Source organism: Bombina bombina, chromosome 7 (assembly GCF_027579735.1).
Source record: "Bombina bombina isolate aBomBom1 chromosome 7, aBomBom1.pri, whole genome shotgun sequence".
NCBI lineage: Eukaryota > Metazoa > Chordata > Amphibia > Anura > Bombinatoridae > Bombina > Bombina bombina.
The window spans coordinates 102,796,363-102,810,746 of NC_069505.1; the positions used below are offsets into that span (position 1 = coordinate 102,796,363).

The 14,384-nt window shown below is 38.1% G+C and overlaps 1 long non-coding RNA gene across 1 annotated transcript; it reads left to right on the forward strand.

Moving 5' to 3' along the window:
* The first annotated feature begins 3,916 nt into the window (after nt 1-3,916).
* LOC128635778 (uncharacterized) lies at nt 3,917-7,271 on the forward strand. The gene is made up of 2 exons (XR_008398584.1): nt 3,917-4,168; nt 6,927-7,271. It is a non-coding gene; the product is annotated as an uncharacterized LOC128635778 (long non-coding RNA).
* Nucleotides 7,272-14,384: the final 7,113 nt, after the last annotated feature.

Genomic DNA, 14,384 nt, shown 5'->3' on the forward strand with positions numbered 1-14,384 from the left:
GGTTCTTGCACCCATTCCGGACTGGGGTTAACTGCCTGTGGCTCTGGTGACATCACAGCTTTTTTGGAGTGCTATTTAGCACCCAGGGCTGGATGTTACTGAGTCACAGGATGTGTACCTGATCCGGTCTTGGAGTGCAGTTCCCTTCCATGTTTTGTATTTTCTATGGGTGATTACAGCCACCTGTGCACCCCTTCTTTGTTCTCAGTTTGTTTAGCTTTGTGAGCTCGCATGATGGTGTGCCTGTGTTAGGGACTCAGGCTAAGGAAAGGACCTTGACGTGGTGCCTGAGCTTTCCCATTTGGCCAGATGCGGTGACTAACCTTTCCAGTTGTGATTTTATCTTAGCTGTGAGCTAGCTGGTGAGTGCTGGGTGTTTCTATGTGTTGTATTACTTTTTATTTGTAATCTCCCTTGGTTCTTGCACCCATTCCGGACTGGGGTTAACTGCCTGTGGCTCTGGTGACATCACAGCTTTTTTGGAGTGCTATTTAGCACCCAGGGCTGGATGTTACTGAGTCACAGGATGTGTACCTGATCCGGTCTTGGAGTGCAGTTCCCTTCCATGTTTTGTATTTTCTATGGGTGATTACAGCCACCTGTGCACCCCTCAAAAACTCATTTCAGGGAGGTGGGTTCATCACCCGCTACTGCGCCGCCACCCCCCCCCCCCTCTTTTATATATAGTTATATATTTGACACCTTGAAACCCTAAATAAGATAGAGACTTATCATTAAAGTAGCGTCTCACTAAAGTCACATTTAAAAAAAAGTAGCTTTATTGCACAACCACATACAACAAACCTATTTTCCCGTGATCGTACGCTTGTTGAATGCTTAAATATTTTATAATACAAAGTTTAATTACGTGCAGTAAATAAGGTAGTATTTGTGTTTTTATTTTATCAGAATAAGTTGGGGCTTTTTGGTTACTGATGCATGCTTTGAGGGTTCTATAACGTCCCAGCAACTAAAAGCATTCCTTAAAGGGATACTAACCCCAGATTTTTTTCTTTCATGATTCAGATAGAGCATGCCCTTTTAAGCAACTTTCTATTTTACTCTTATTATCAATTTTTCTTTGTTCTCATGTTATCTTGATTTGAAAAAGCAGTAATAAAAGGTTAGGAGCCAGCCCATTTTTAGTTCAGCACCTTGGTAGGGCTTCTGATTGGTTTGTTACATTTAGCCACAAATCAGCAAGTGCTACCAAAGTGGTAAACAAAAAATGGTCCGGCTCTAAAGCTTACAGTACTGCTTTTTCAAATCAAGAAAGCATGAGAACAAAGAAAAATTGCTAATAGGAGTAAATTAGAAAGGTGCTTAAAATCTCATGCTCTATCTGAATCATGAAAGAAAAAAATTGGGTTTAGTATCCCTTTAAAGAAACACTTTTCTGGATTTGGGCCACATTGGATCATGGTACTTGGAGTTTCAGGGAGATTGCATTCCATTTGCTGGCATCAGGGAGCCGCTATTACAATCAGGGAGACTCAGGGAGAGTTGGGATGTCTGTGTAAATATATATATATATATATATATATATATATATATATACATACACAGATCCAATGATTTCTCTCTCTGGATTTAAGACACAGCAAACTACGCATTAAAGTTTGCTGTGTCTTAAATCTAGAGAGTGCAATCATTGGATCTGCGTATGGACTTTTTTTGCACCCTGGTACTACAATTTGGCAAGCGGGAGTGCGCTATTCCCGACTTTGTGTATATATATAAATATATGTATAAATATATATTTTTGCAAATATCCATCAGATATACATTTAAATATCTCTTTAATAGTAAATAAAACATATTCTGCTATGTGCGGAACATTAGATTATGAAAGATGCAATATTATCTTATGTTACACTTTTAAATAACCGCGATCGTGTTTGTGCAACTTGTGGGTGCTAGGTATTTTTTCAACTTTTTCAGCTCCATTAAAGTCTATGGGGAATGCGATTTTGCATTTGCAACTTTTGAAAGTCTATTTTTTACTGTGATGTTACGAACATGAGAGAGCAAATTTTTTACTTTCAACTTATAACACAAGCATGAATCTCAGAGAGAAAAAAAATACTTATAGCAGTTTTAATGCTTTAACGTGAGTGCAAACCACTGCTCCACTTAGGGTTGCCACCCGCCCCGGTTTCACTGGGACAGTCCCGGTCTGAGGCTCTGTGTCCCGTGTCCTAGAACTAGCCTCAAATGCCCCGGGCTAAGCGCTCCCTTGGCGCAGCAGTGAGCAGACTTTACAAAACATTAGCTGGCCAGAGGAGCGCTTAGCCCGGGGTTACAAATGGGTGAGTCTGCTGCGCCTGCAGCCAGGGAGAGTGAGACGGAGATAGCTTGGTGTGGGTGGGACAGTGGGAGGGGGAAGAGGGTCGAGGAGTCGTCACATCTGATTCCGGCTGCAGGCTGAGTCTGACTCTGAGAGCGGCAGAGAGACTGAGGCAGGCAGGTGTGTGTTGGACTGGTGCGGTGGCCGCGCGGCGGGCTGTGTCTGCCTGAAACATGGCCATTTTTTACCTTCGTGGGTCTTCAGCCAACACGTGCAGAGCAGTGCAGGCAGCCACAGAGAAACTGTAAGTAATACTTGGCTGCCTGTGTCGCTGTTTAGTTGGACTCTCCTCCCACTTCACCGGCAGCAAAAATACGTGTATGGGGCTCTGATTTTATACTTCTTCTCTGTCTTCAATGAGGATAGTCAATTGCCTTGTTATATATTGTGTACCAACTTGCATCGCTGCACCTTTTATTACCTTTTCCTTATTCCTATACTAAATTAATTGCTGTCCCTTTAAGCTATAAAGTATTGGCTCCAAATAATTTTGTAAGCTTAATATCATAGTTTTCATGGGTTCAAACTAATTTATTTACTTACCTTTTTGTTCTGTGCCTTTAAAATGTGTAATGAAGTGGATTATTGCTTGTTAGTCAATATTTAATGTTGCTATATATGCATTTTAAAACTAAACCAAACTAAACATTATTAATGAGTAAAAACTAATCAACTTACAACCATTTTACCACAGTAGCCATATCTAACTAGCCACTGAAGCAGAGGATTCTGGGCAAATGGGGCTCCACAATGCCACACATTTTTGCTTCCAGTATTAGTTTTTCTTATGCCAGTTCTAAGCCCCAAGCTGTTAAAAAGTGTCCAGGAAATTTCTGGGCAAAAGGTGGCAACCCTAGCTCCACTCGTAATCTAGGCCAGTAGTTCTCAACCAAAGTGACCTCAAGGCCCGTTAAATTTTAGCTGGACATGTCCAGGGCCCGGTAGAGATATATATATATATATATATATATATAGCAGCAGGGATTTGCCCTATCAGTAACTAAGCAGTTCAGTGTGGGTTTAGTGGGGGGTCTGGAGTGTGGGGGGTCCTGCTGAGGGTCTGTTGCTGTGAGGGCCATGGAGTTGAGGTCTGGCCCTGGAGGTTGGGGGCCCTTTCTTTGGCCCTTAATGTTGGGGGTCCTGGCTCTGGAGATTGATGAGCCATTTGGGATTAGGACAGAGAGGCTACCATGTTCATTTGCATAAATTTGAATACATTTGAGTCTGTGTTTTTCAGTTTTCCTGGGGCCTTGATTGGTCAGTCTGCCCCTGGTGTGCAGTAGGGTAAGAGTGTGCAGTGGGGGCATGACAGGTCAGGGCCCACCAGCAGGGCTATCAGGGCCCGGTACTGGGCCACGGCCCAGCTGTTGAGAAACCAGGATCTAGGCCATAGCTGGTATTTGCAAAGTAGTCTATCTGCAGAGTGGAGCTCCACTCTAGACAGGAAACATGTGACCTCCACTGCAATTTTTTTTCTATTTCAATAAAACTTTAATGTATCAAACAACCAATATGCACAATCATTCAGAAAACGTTTTTTTTTTTAAATAAACTTTAATGTATCAAACAACCAATAGGCACAATTCTGAAAACGAAATTGCTTTCTTTTGGTTTATGGCGAGTGACATTTATAAGGTTAAGGCAAAGTATAAGCAAATTTAATGATTAAGTTATAAATAGATCATCTCAGGAAATCACAGGAGTAATTCTTTATCTACTGTTTTAAATTAACAATATTGAACTATTTAAAGCTCCACTCTACACAACAAAAATGTGACATCCACAACCTCCACGGGGAAGTTCTCTTTAAACAAGGAGAAGGTTTGCTGCTTTCTTTTTTTTTTTTACCATATTTAACCCCTTAGTGACCTGACTGTTGTACCAATTTTTTAGCGTTAGCGACCAAGGCTCTTTTTACATTGCTGCTGTGTTTGTGTTTATCTGTAATTTCCCTCTTACTTAATTTTTTTTTACCGTATTTAACCCCTTAATGACCTGACTGTTGTACCAATTTTTTAGCGTTGGCGACCAAGGCTGTTTTTACATTGCTGCGGTGTTTGTGTTTAGCTGCAATTTTCCTCTTACGCCTTTACTGTACCCACACATATTATATACTCCTTTACTGTACACACACATATTATATACTCATTACTGTACCCACACATATTATATACTCATTACTGTACTAACACATATTATATACTCATTACTGTACCCACACATATTATATACTCCTTTACTGTACCCACACATATTATATACTCCTTTACTGTACACACACATATTATATACTCATTACTGTACTAACACATATTATATACTCCTTTACTGTACCCACACATATTATATACTCCTTTACTGTACACACACATATTATATACTCCTTTACTGTACCCACACATATTATATACTCATTACTGTACTAACACATATTATATACTCATTACTGTACCCACACATATTATATACTCATTACTGTACCAACACATATTATATACTCATTACTGTACACACACATATTATATACTCCTTTACTGTACCCACACATATTATATACTCCTTTACTGTACACACACATATTATATACTCATTACTGTACTAACACATATTATATACTCATTACTGTACCCACACATATTATATACTCATTACTGTACTAACACATATTATATACTCATTACTGTACCCACACATATTATATACTCCTTTACTGTACACACACATATTATATACTCATTACTGTACCCACACATATTATATACTCCTTTACTGTACACACACATATTATATACTCCTTTTCTGTACCCACACATATTATATACTCATTACTGTACACACACATATTATATACTCCTTTACTGTACCCACACATATTATATACTCCTTTACTGTACCCACACATATTATATACAGTTTTTCTCGCCATAAGATTGACTTTCTACAGATACCATTATTTTCATCATATCATATAATTTTTAATAAATATTTTTATAAATTATGATTAAAAATATTAAAAACCACACTTTTTTTTTTTTTTTTTACTTTTACCCCCAAAATCTGTTACGCATCTACAACCCCCAAGAAAACAACATGGCTAAACAGTTTCTTCATTTTGTCCTGAGTTTTGAAATACCCAATTTTCAATTTTTACAATTAACCTTTTTCTCCTTCAGTGACCTTTTAACCCCAACCCTCCCCCTAGATCTAACCCTTCCCCTAGATCTACCACTAAGCCTAGATCTAACCCTCCCCCTAGATCTAACCTTAACCCTACATAACTATTTATTTTTATTATTTTTACTATTTAATTTTTTTTCATCTGTTACAACTGCGGTCCTTAAGGAGATAAAGTAAATTCAAAATTTAACTTGCATGATTCAGATAGAACATGTAATTTTAAGACACTTATAAATTCACATCTATTTTTAAATGTGCTTTGTTCTCTTGTTATCCCTTGCTGAAAGAGGATACGCACATATTCAACACTAGTGGGAGCTAGCTGCTGATTTTTGCCTGCACACATTTGTCTTTTGCGATTGGATGACTATGGCTCCGTTCGGGCAGGGCTCCAAGCAAACTGGGACTCGCTTGTAGCGTTTTCCTCACATTTGCAAGTGAGATGCCTGGCGTTTTTGAGTGCTCTGATGACATAAGTCCCAGCGCTTCCATCGTGCTGGAAAAGCTGTCACTTTTCAGAGCAAGCTCAGACGCTTGGCAACATGGCAGCCTCCACACACGTTTTGCTGTGGAGGCTGCCATGTTTTTATAAGCAGCAGAGGAGGGACAGGTGAGGCGGATAAGTCTGACAGCAGCATTTAGTACAGGGCAAATTGGAGATAGGTTAAGTAAGCCCTGTACTAAATGCTGCTGTCATGCTTATCCGTGTTCTGCTGAGAATTGTTTCCCCAGTGTCTCTGGTTTCCCCTGCCTCTCGGCAAACATCGGAACTCTGACCCACCTCCATTCAGCTGCTCTCAGCTCAGCACCTGTAGTATTATTAGCTGAATGGGGCAGGATAAGCTACAGGGGCTGAGCTGAGAACAGCTGAATGAAGGTGGGTCAGAGTTCCAATGTTTGCCGAGAGGCAGGGGAAACCATTCTCGAACAACGGTGTTGTGTAAACAGCTTAAATAAAAATAATCCTCCACTAATAAAGAGAGACACAATTTAAACATTTTTACAGTCAGCTACAAGGGAGCTTATTTAAAAACGTTCATTATTGTGCAGCAGATCCCTTTGCGCATGCAATCGTTTTCTCTAAGCTCCCTTGCTTGTGACGTCACCTAGCGCCACGTCATTGCTGGAAGTGAAGCGCCTACACTAGCTCCTGAGCGCTGCCCGAACGCGGCCTATATGTGTTCATCTTGCTGCCAGTAGTGCAATGTTGTTCCTTCAGCAAAGGATAACAAGAGAACGAAGCAGATTTTATAATGGAAGTAAATTGGAAACTGCATGTTCTTTCTGATTTATAAAAGTCTGTTTTTGACTTGAGTGTCCCTTAAATGATTTTTTATTTATTATGAAAATAACAGTTTTGATTCTGACTATGACTAAGTTTCCTCCCATGTGCTTGACACAGGAGCCAGCAATCATTAAAAATCTACACATTGCTATACAATGGGTTGTCAAGAATGAGGCACTGTTCTGTGGGCGCATAACCATGCCAAGTTATGTGTCAATGAATGAAGATGACCGCCAGAAGGCCGTAGATAACGTGATGCAAAGAGAAGAACCAGAAGCAAAGGAGCCATTCCTCTTTGTATTTCAGCACAGAGAAGATATGGAGTTGTTTTTGCAGGCATGTCTTGACCAACAGGGCCTCCAAGTTAATGCCATGTTCAACAAATGACTGATGGACAAGTGGTGGTGGTGTGTTTCTGTTTAAATTATTGATAATAATAAAGAAATAAGATAATTAACACCATTTCTGAGTCAGTGCTTTAATAACACACTACCACAAGTATGAAGGTACAAGATAATTATAGTTAACAGTATATATATATATATATATATATATATATATATATATAGCAGTAGCCTATTGTTGCTTCTGCTTTCATAGTATAAGGTTAGGGTTATAAGTTCAAATGGTTTCTGACCTTGATTGAACACGATTCTCCAGAGCTCAGGGGAACAGCAAGAAAGCACACAAGCACAGAGAGTGTTTCTCACTAGTTCCGTTTACTGTAAGTATACACAGCAGTTATATAGCAGTCTCGCATCATGAGGCTACAGGAAATGCAGTTAGAGGAGTAACATAAAATGTCCATATATGTCTATCTAAGAAACATGTTAAAGGAAGTTGTGGGTGTTGTTTGCTGTATTACAGACAATCATATGAGTTTCAAAATGCCCTCATGTGTCGGTTACAAGTCACCCACTAACATAATATACCCATAAACATACAGACACATAAAACACACAAAGACATAGAGACACACACACATCCTCACTGAGGCATCCAGAGAAAACAGAGAGACATACACTCTCAGAGAGACACCCACAGAAACTGCACGTACATACACACACCCTCACAGAGACAACCAAAGAAAACACACAGACATACTCACACACCCTCAGAGAGACATCCACAGAAAACGCAGACATACATACATACACACACCCACCCTCAAAGAGACATCCACATTAAAAAAAAAAGTCATACACATCCACCCTCACAGAGGCATCAAGAGGAAATACACAAAAACATACATACACACACCCTCACAGGGACACAAAAAGAAAAAGCACAAAGACATACTCACACACCCTCACAGACATACACAGATAATGCACAAAGACATATACACCCACTCTCACAGAGAGACCAACAACAAAACAGTGTGTGACATGCATGATAAAAAAATTGCAGAAATTAAGAGATCACTTTTTAAACAATCAGATTTGCAAATGTGCAAACAAAAATTAAACTCTATGAATTCAAAACTGTAGATTAATGTTATCGGTAGATGGTTAGATGAAGAAAAGTACTTTTAAAAGGTTGACATATGTTTGTGTTTTTTCCCCCAAACAAGAGCAACACTTCAATTATGGTGTAAACATGTTCCCATCTGTCAGCTGTACTTATGGATTTTGAAAATGCTGTACTCTATATGGTCTTGGTGGAACCATAAGCCGTGGCACTAGGTCTCATTCCATTAGATATGGTTAAATGCATGATTTAGGCTCGTTTGTATGTATTTCAAAATTAAGTCAGCTGTAGTGTAAACTGAACAGTGTTAAGTTAACCTGTATCATTTGAAACACTGAGAAATCTTAGTTTGAAAGTATAACTTTTTATGCATATGTAAAAATCATAGATAAAATGCCTCCTTGCATCTGTAAAGTCCTTGCATAAAGGGGCAGTAAACTGAAATGTAGTTAAAATGTATATATTACAAAAAAAAATATCTTTCAAAAGGGCAACTACCATTTGTGTATTAAGGAGGAAACCTTTATGCATGGCTTTAAATATAGAATTTCTACAGCATTGTCAAATAATCATAAATACACTGCTGCAGATTGCTAAAAAATAAATGTTTTTTATGGACCCCTGGCCCCACCATACTACTACCACACTGAAGTTACAATCCAAAATTGCACAAAGAAATAAAAAAAATTACTATGTAAGTCCTACCTCCTCTGCAAATGAAAGTGCTCTGCCATCTGACTCAGACACACACTGTACAAACTTAAAGGGCTACTGGACCCACATTTTTTCTTTCATGCTTCAGATAGAGCATGCAATTTTAAGCAGCTTTATAATTTATTCCTATTATAATTTTTTATTCGTTCTCTTGCTATCTTTATTTGAAAAGTTATGAATGAAAGCTTTGGAGCATGACTATTTTTTGTTCAGTACCCTGGATAGAGCTTGCTAATAGGTGCCTGCATTTAGCCATCCAATAAGCAAGCGTAACCCAGGTTCTCAAACTAACATGGGCCGGCTCAAACGCTTTTATTTCTTCTTTTTCAGATAAATATAGGAAGACAACGAAGAAAATTTGATAATAGAAGTAAATTAAAAAGCTGCTTAAAATTGCATGCTCTATCTGAATCTAGAATGAAAAAAATTGTGTTTAGTATCCTTTTAAGTGCCAAGTCTGTCTCACTACGCATAGTGGTTTAGTGCACACTCAAAAATCCTCTCAAATGCTAATGCTTTACTCATTTTAATAAAATTGACCACACTCAGTAGCACTCTGCTGTAGTACCCTCTGGTGGCTGCCAAAATTGTTTAAAGAAAATAATAGTTGTTCTTGCCTCATGGGGCACCCTGGCCCATTTGGCCCCTGACAGGAGTCACCCCTGTAACCCTCTGATGGCAGCCAGGTGTGATTTACGGAGATGATGTATTTATAACTTACAATAATCATTACTTTTGCTTATACTTTTGCCCTAACAGAACATAAGTTAATGTAAAGAATGTGCTTATTTAACCTTATTAATAGCAATCAGCATAAACCACTGTCAATGAATATTAAGAACAGGAAAGCAAAATATTTAGTTTTCTGAATTATTGTATCTATTGATTGTTACGTTAAATTTCATTAAAAAAAAAAAAAAAAAATATTAAGTGGAGGTCAAATGTTTCCTATCTTGAGTGGAGCTCCAGTTTGGCACAAGTTTGTTTGCCATATAAAGCATTGGTTCAGGCTTAGAACATATATCCACACAGAAATGAGTGTCGCAAATAATTTTAAACCTTTTTAAATACAAGTTACTTTTAAAAAAGGTAAAATATATTCAGTGGCAAGGTTGGCACAAGTTTGTTTGCCATATAAAGCATTGGGTCAGGCTTAGAACTTAAAAATATGAAGTGGTTCATGCCCTGTATATATGCACACAGAAATGAGTGACTCATCGGATTTCAACCCTTTTTAAATACCAGTTTAAATACCAGTTACTTATTCAGAAAAGGTAAAATATATGAAGTGGCCAGGTTGGCACAAAAAAATTGCTATAAAAAGCATTGGGCACGGCTGAAAATATGTATATTCTATGAAGATGTTCATGCCGAGTATATATCATCACAGAAATAAGTGACCAAAAGGATTTTAACACTTAAAATACCAGTTACTTATTCAGAAAAGGTAAAATATATGAAGTGGCAAGGTTGGCACCAGATTGTTTGATATAAAAAGCATTGTGACAGGCTGAAAACATGTATATCCTATAGAGAGGCTTGTGCCATGTATATAAGCACACATTAATGAGTGTTCCAAAGGATTTTAAAAGTTTTTAAATACCAATTACTTATTTAGAAAAGGTAAAATATATGAAATGGCAAGGTTGCCTGCAATGTTTTTGCTATAAAAAGCGTTGGGCCAGGTTGATAACATGTCTATTCTATAATGGGGTTCATGCCCTGTATATATCCACACATAAATTAGTGGGCCAAATGATTTTAACCCTTTTTAAATACCTTTACTTGATAAGATAAGATAAAATATATGAAGTGGCAAAGTTGGCACCAGATTGTTTGCATTGGGCCATGCTGAAAATATTTGTCTATTCTATGATGAAGTTCATGCCGAGTATTTATCATCACAGAAATGAGTGACCCAAAAGGATTTTAACCCTTTTAAAATAACTGTTTATTATTCATAAAAGGTAAAATATATGAAGTAGCAAGGTTGTCACCAATGTTTTCCATATAGAGCATTGGGCAAGTCTGATAACATGTCTGTCCTATGATGGGGTTCATGCCGTGTATATATCCACAAATAAATAAGTGGCTCAAAGGATTTTAACTCTTTTTAAAATAACAGTTACTTTTTGAAAACATAACCAAATTTGTTCCACATTTGCTATCTGTTTATTGCAATACTAGTGTTAAAGTCCGTGTAGACGGTCAAAAATGTGTCCAACTTACTAACCACTCCCTTATTTACCCACCTCTCCCTCCAAGAACCTTTGCCTACCATCTGACCCCCCCATCCACTCAGATCTCCTCTCTCTTATCCCCCCTCCCTCCTTCACCCTCCCTGCCACTTTCAACATCTAATTTTCTGCAGCGCAGAGGTATCACCCGCTCCCGTCTATATCTATCACCAATCCCTCTATCTCTATCACTATCCATATATCCCTCTATTGCTGTGTCCATCTATCCCTATCCATCTATCCCTCTATCTCTATTCCTCTATCTCTATCCCTATCTCTATATCCATTTATCTCTATCCATCTATCACTATCCTTCTATCCCTATCTTTACTTAATTTTTTTATGCAGCGCAGTGGTCCCAGCCTCTCCAGCCCCTCCAGCGATGGGGCTCCCACCTGCCTCCCTAATTACCCTCCCACGCCACCGATTGGCACCACCGCTGCACAATACAGAGAGGGACACAGATTGCAGAAATGCCTCAATATTGAGGCATAGTGCATTATCATTTTCTAAGCAACCGTTGCAGAGAGGGCCAGTGATGGTGCCGATTGTTGGTGGCATGCGAAGAATAGTAGGGAGGCAGGTGGGTGGCCCATCACTGGAGGTAGGAGGAAGAAGGCGGTAGGGAGCGGGTGGGAACGCTTATACTACGGAAAAAGTTGGAAGCTGGAAGGAGGGAGAGGGATAATAGATTAGTAAAATAAACTGGGAGAGGGTAGAGTGGTAGGGGAATGAGGGTGGGCAAATACACTACAGATTTTATTTTATATATCTACTGTATATAAAAAAAATAAAAGCAAATAAATATTAGCTACTGGCAGACAGCTGAAAGTACATAACATGTACGCTAAAAGGTAGAAGGGGGGGGGGGGGTTAGAGAGCTGTTTGGGGGGGGGGGGGTCTGAACAAAGGAGATCCCAGAGAAGCATTTACAACCATTTGTGCTATAATTTCACAAGCTGTTTGTTCAGTGATAAACCCAAAGTTTGTGAAAAAGTAAAACATTTTTTTTTATTTGATTTCATTTGGCGGTGAAATGGTAGCATGAAATATAGCAAAATGGGCCTAGATCAATACTTTGGGTTGTCTACTACACTAAAGTGAAAATTAAACGTACAAGCTCCCTACAAGCTAATGAATTAACACCTTCACTGCTGGGCATAATACAAGTGTGGTGCGCAGCAGCATTTAGCGGCCTTCTAATTACCAAAAAGCAATCCCAAAGCCATAAATGTCTGCTATTTCTGAACAAAGGGGATCCCAGAGAAGCAACCATTTGTGCCATAATTGCATAAGCCGTTTGTAAATAATTTCTGTGAGAAACCTAAAGTTTGTGAAAAAGTGAACATTTTTTTTGTATTTTATGCATTTGGCGGTGAAATGAAATATACCAAGATGGGCCTAGATCAATACTTTGGGTTGTCTACTACACTACACTTAAGCTAAAATTAACTCTACAAGCTCCCTACATGCTCCCTAATTAACCCCTTCACTGCTGGGCATAAAACACATGTGGTGCGCAGTGGCATTTAGCAGCCTTCTAATTAACAAAAAGCAACGCCAAAGCCATATAAGTCTGCTATTTCTGAACAAAGGGGATCCCAGAGAAGCATTTACAACCATTTATGCCATAATTGCATAAGTTGTTTGTAAATAATTTCTGTGAGAAAAATAAATTTTGTGAAAAAATAAACATTTTTTTTTTATTTGATCGCATTTGGCGGTGAAATGGTGGCATGAAATATACCAAAATGGGCCTAGATCAATACTTTGGGGTGTCTTCTAAAAAAAATATATACATGTAAAGGGATATTCAGGGATTCCTGACAGATATCAGTGTTACAATGTAACTAGCGCTAATTTTGAAAAAAAGTGGTTTGGAAATAGCAAAGTGCTACTTGTATTTATTGCCCTATAACTTGCAAAAAAAGCAAAGAACATGTAAACATTGGGTATTTCTAAACTCAGGACAAAATTTAGAAACTATTTAGCATGGTTGTGTTTTTTGGTGGTTGTAGATATGTAACAGATTTTGGGGGTCAAAGTAAGAAAAAGTGGTTTTTTTTTCATTTTTTCCTCATATTTTATAAAAAAAATTATAGTAAATTATAAGATATGATGAAAATAATGGTATCTTTAGAAAGTCCATTTAGTGGCGAGAAAAACGGTATATAATATGCGTGGGTACAGTAAATGAGTAAGAGGAAAATATAGCCCTGGTCCTTAAAGGGACATGAAACCCAAATTTTTTATTTCATGATTTAGAAAGAGCATGCAATTTTAAACAACTTTCTAATTTACTTGTATTATCTAATTTGCTTCACTTTCTTGGTATACTTTGCTGAAAAGCATATCTAGATAGGCTCAGTAGCTGCTGATTGGTTGCTGCACATTGATGCCTCCTGTTATTGGCTCACCCATGTGCATTGCTTTTTCTTCAACAAAGGATATCTGAAGAATGAAGCAAATTAAATAATAAAAGTAAATAGGAGTGTTGTTTAAAATTGTATTCTCTACTTGAATCCTGAAATAAATTGTTGGGTTTAGTGTCCCTTTAGGGGTAAGAAAATGTAACAATGGTCTGGTCACTAAGGGGTTAATGTTCATTCACAGTGGTTACCTTATAAATCACAATCTGCATAAAACACTGTGAATGAACAAGAAAGCTACAAAATGTTTCGTTTTCATAATCATTGTCACAGTCTATAGCTTGTTTGTTACATTAAAGTTGATTAAAAAAAAAAAAAAAAAGCTTTGAGTGGAGGTCACATGCTTCCTGTCTAGAGTGGAGCTCCACTCTGCAGTTGGACCCTTCTCGGTATTTGTATAGCATTCTCAAGAAATAGTATAATAATATTATCATTTAGAACAGCTATATAGAAATATTCTACGAAGCCTCAAACGCAATAAAAAAGGGGAACCATATTATAAATAGTGAATATATTTATTTGGCTTCATGGAATATGTAAATCAGTACACAATGTAATATTGACACAATTGCCTTGTCTCTAGTCTAATTGCTATTGTGTTTTATCAGGGGCCGCCAGATGTCGCTGCCTCTCAAATGTGTCCTTTACCTCTGGTGACACAACCTGTGATGTGTGCCAGGCGCCGCTAGTTGATGCTGTGGCTCAATTGGTCTTCTCGGGTTTCA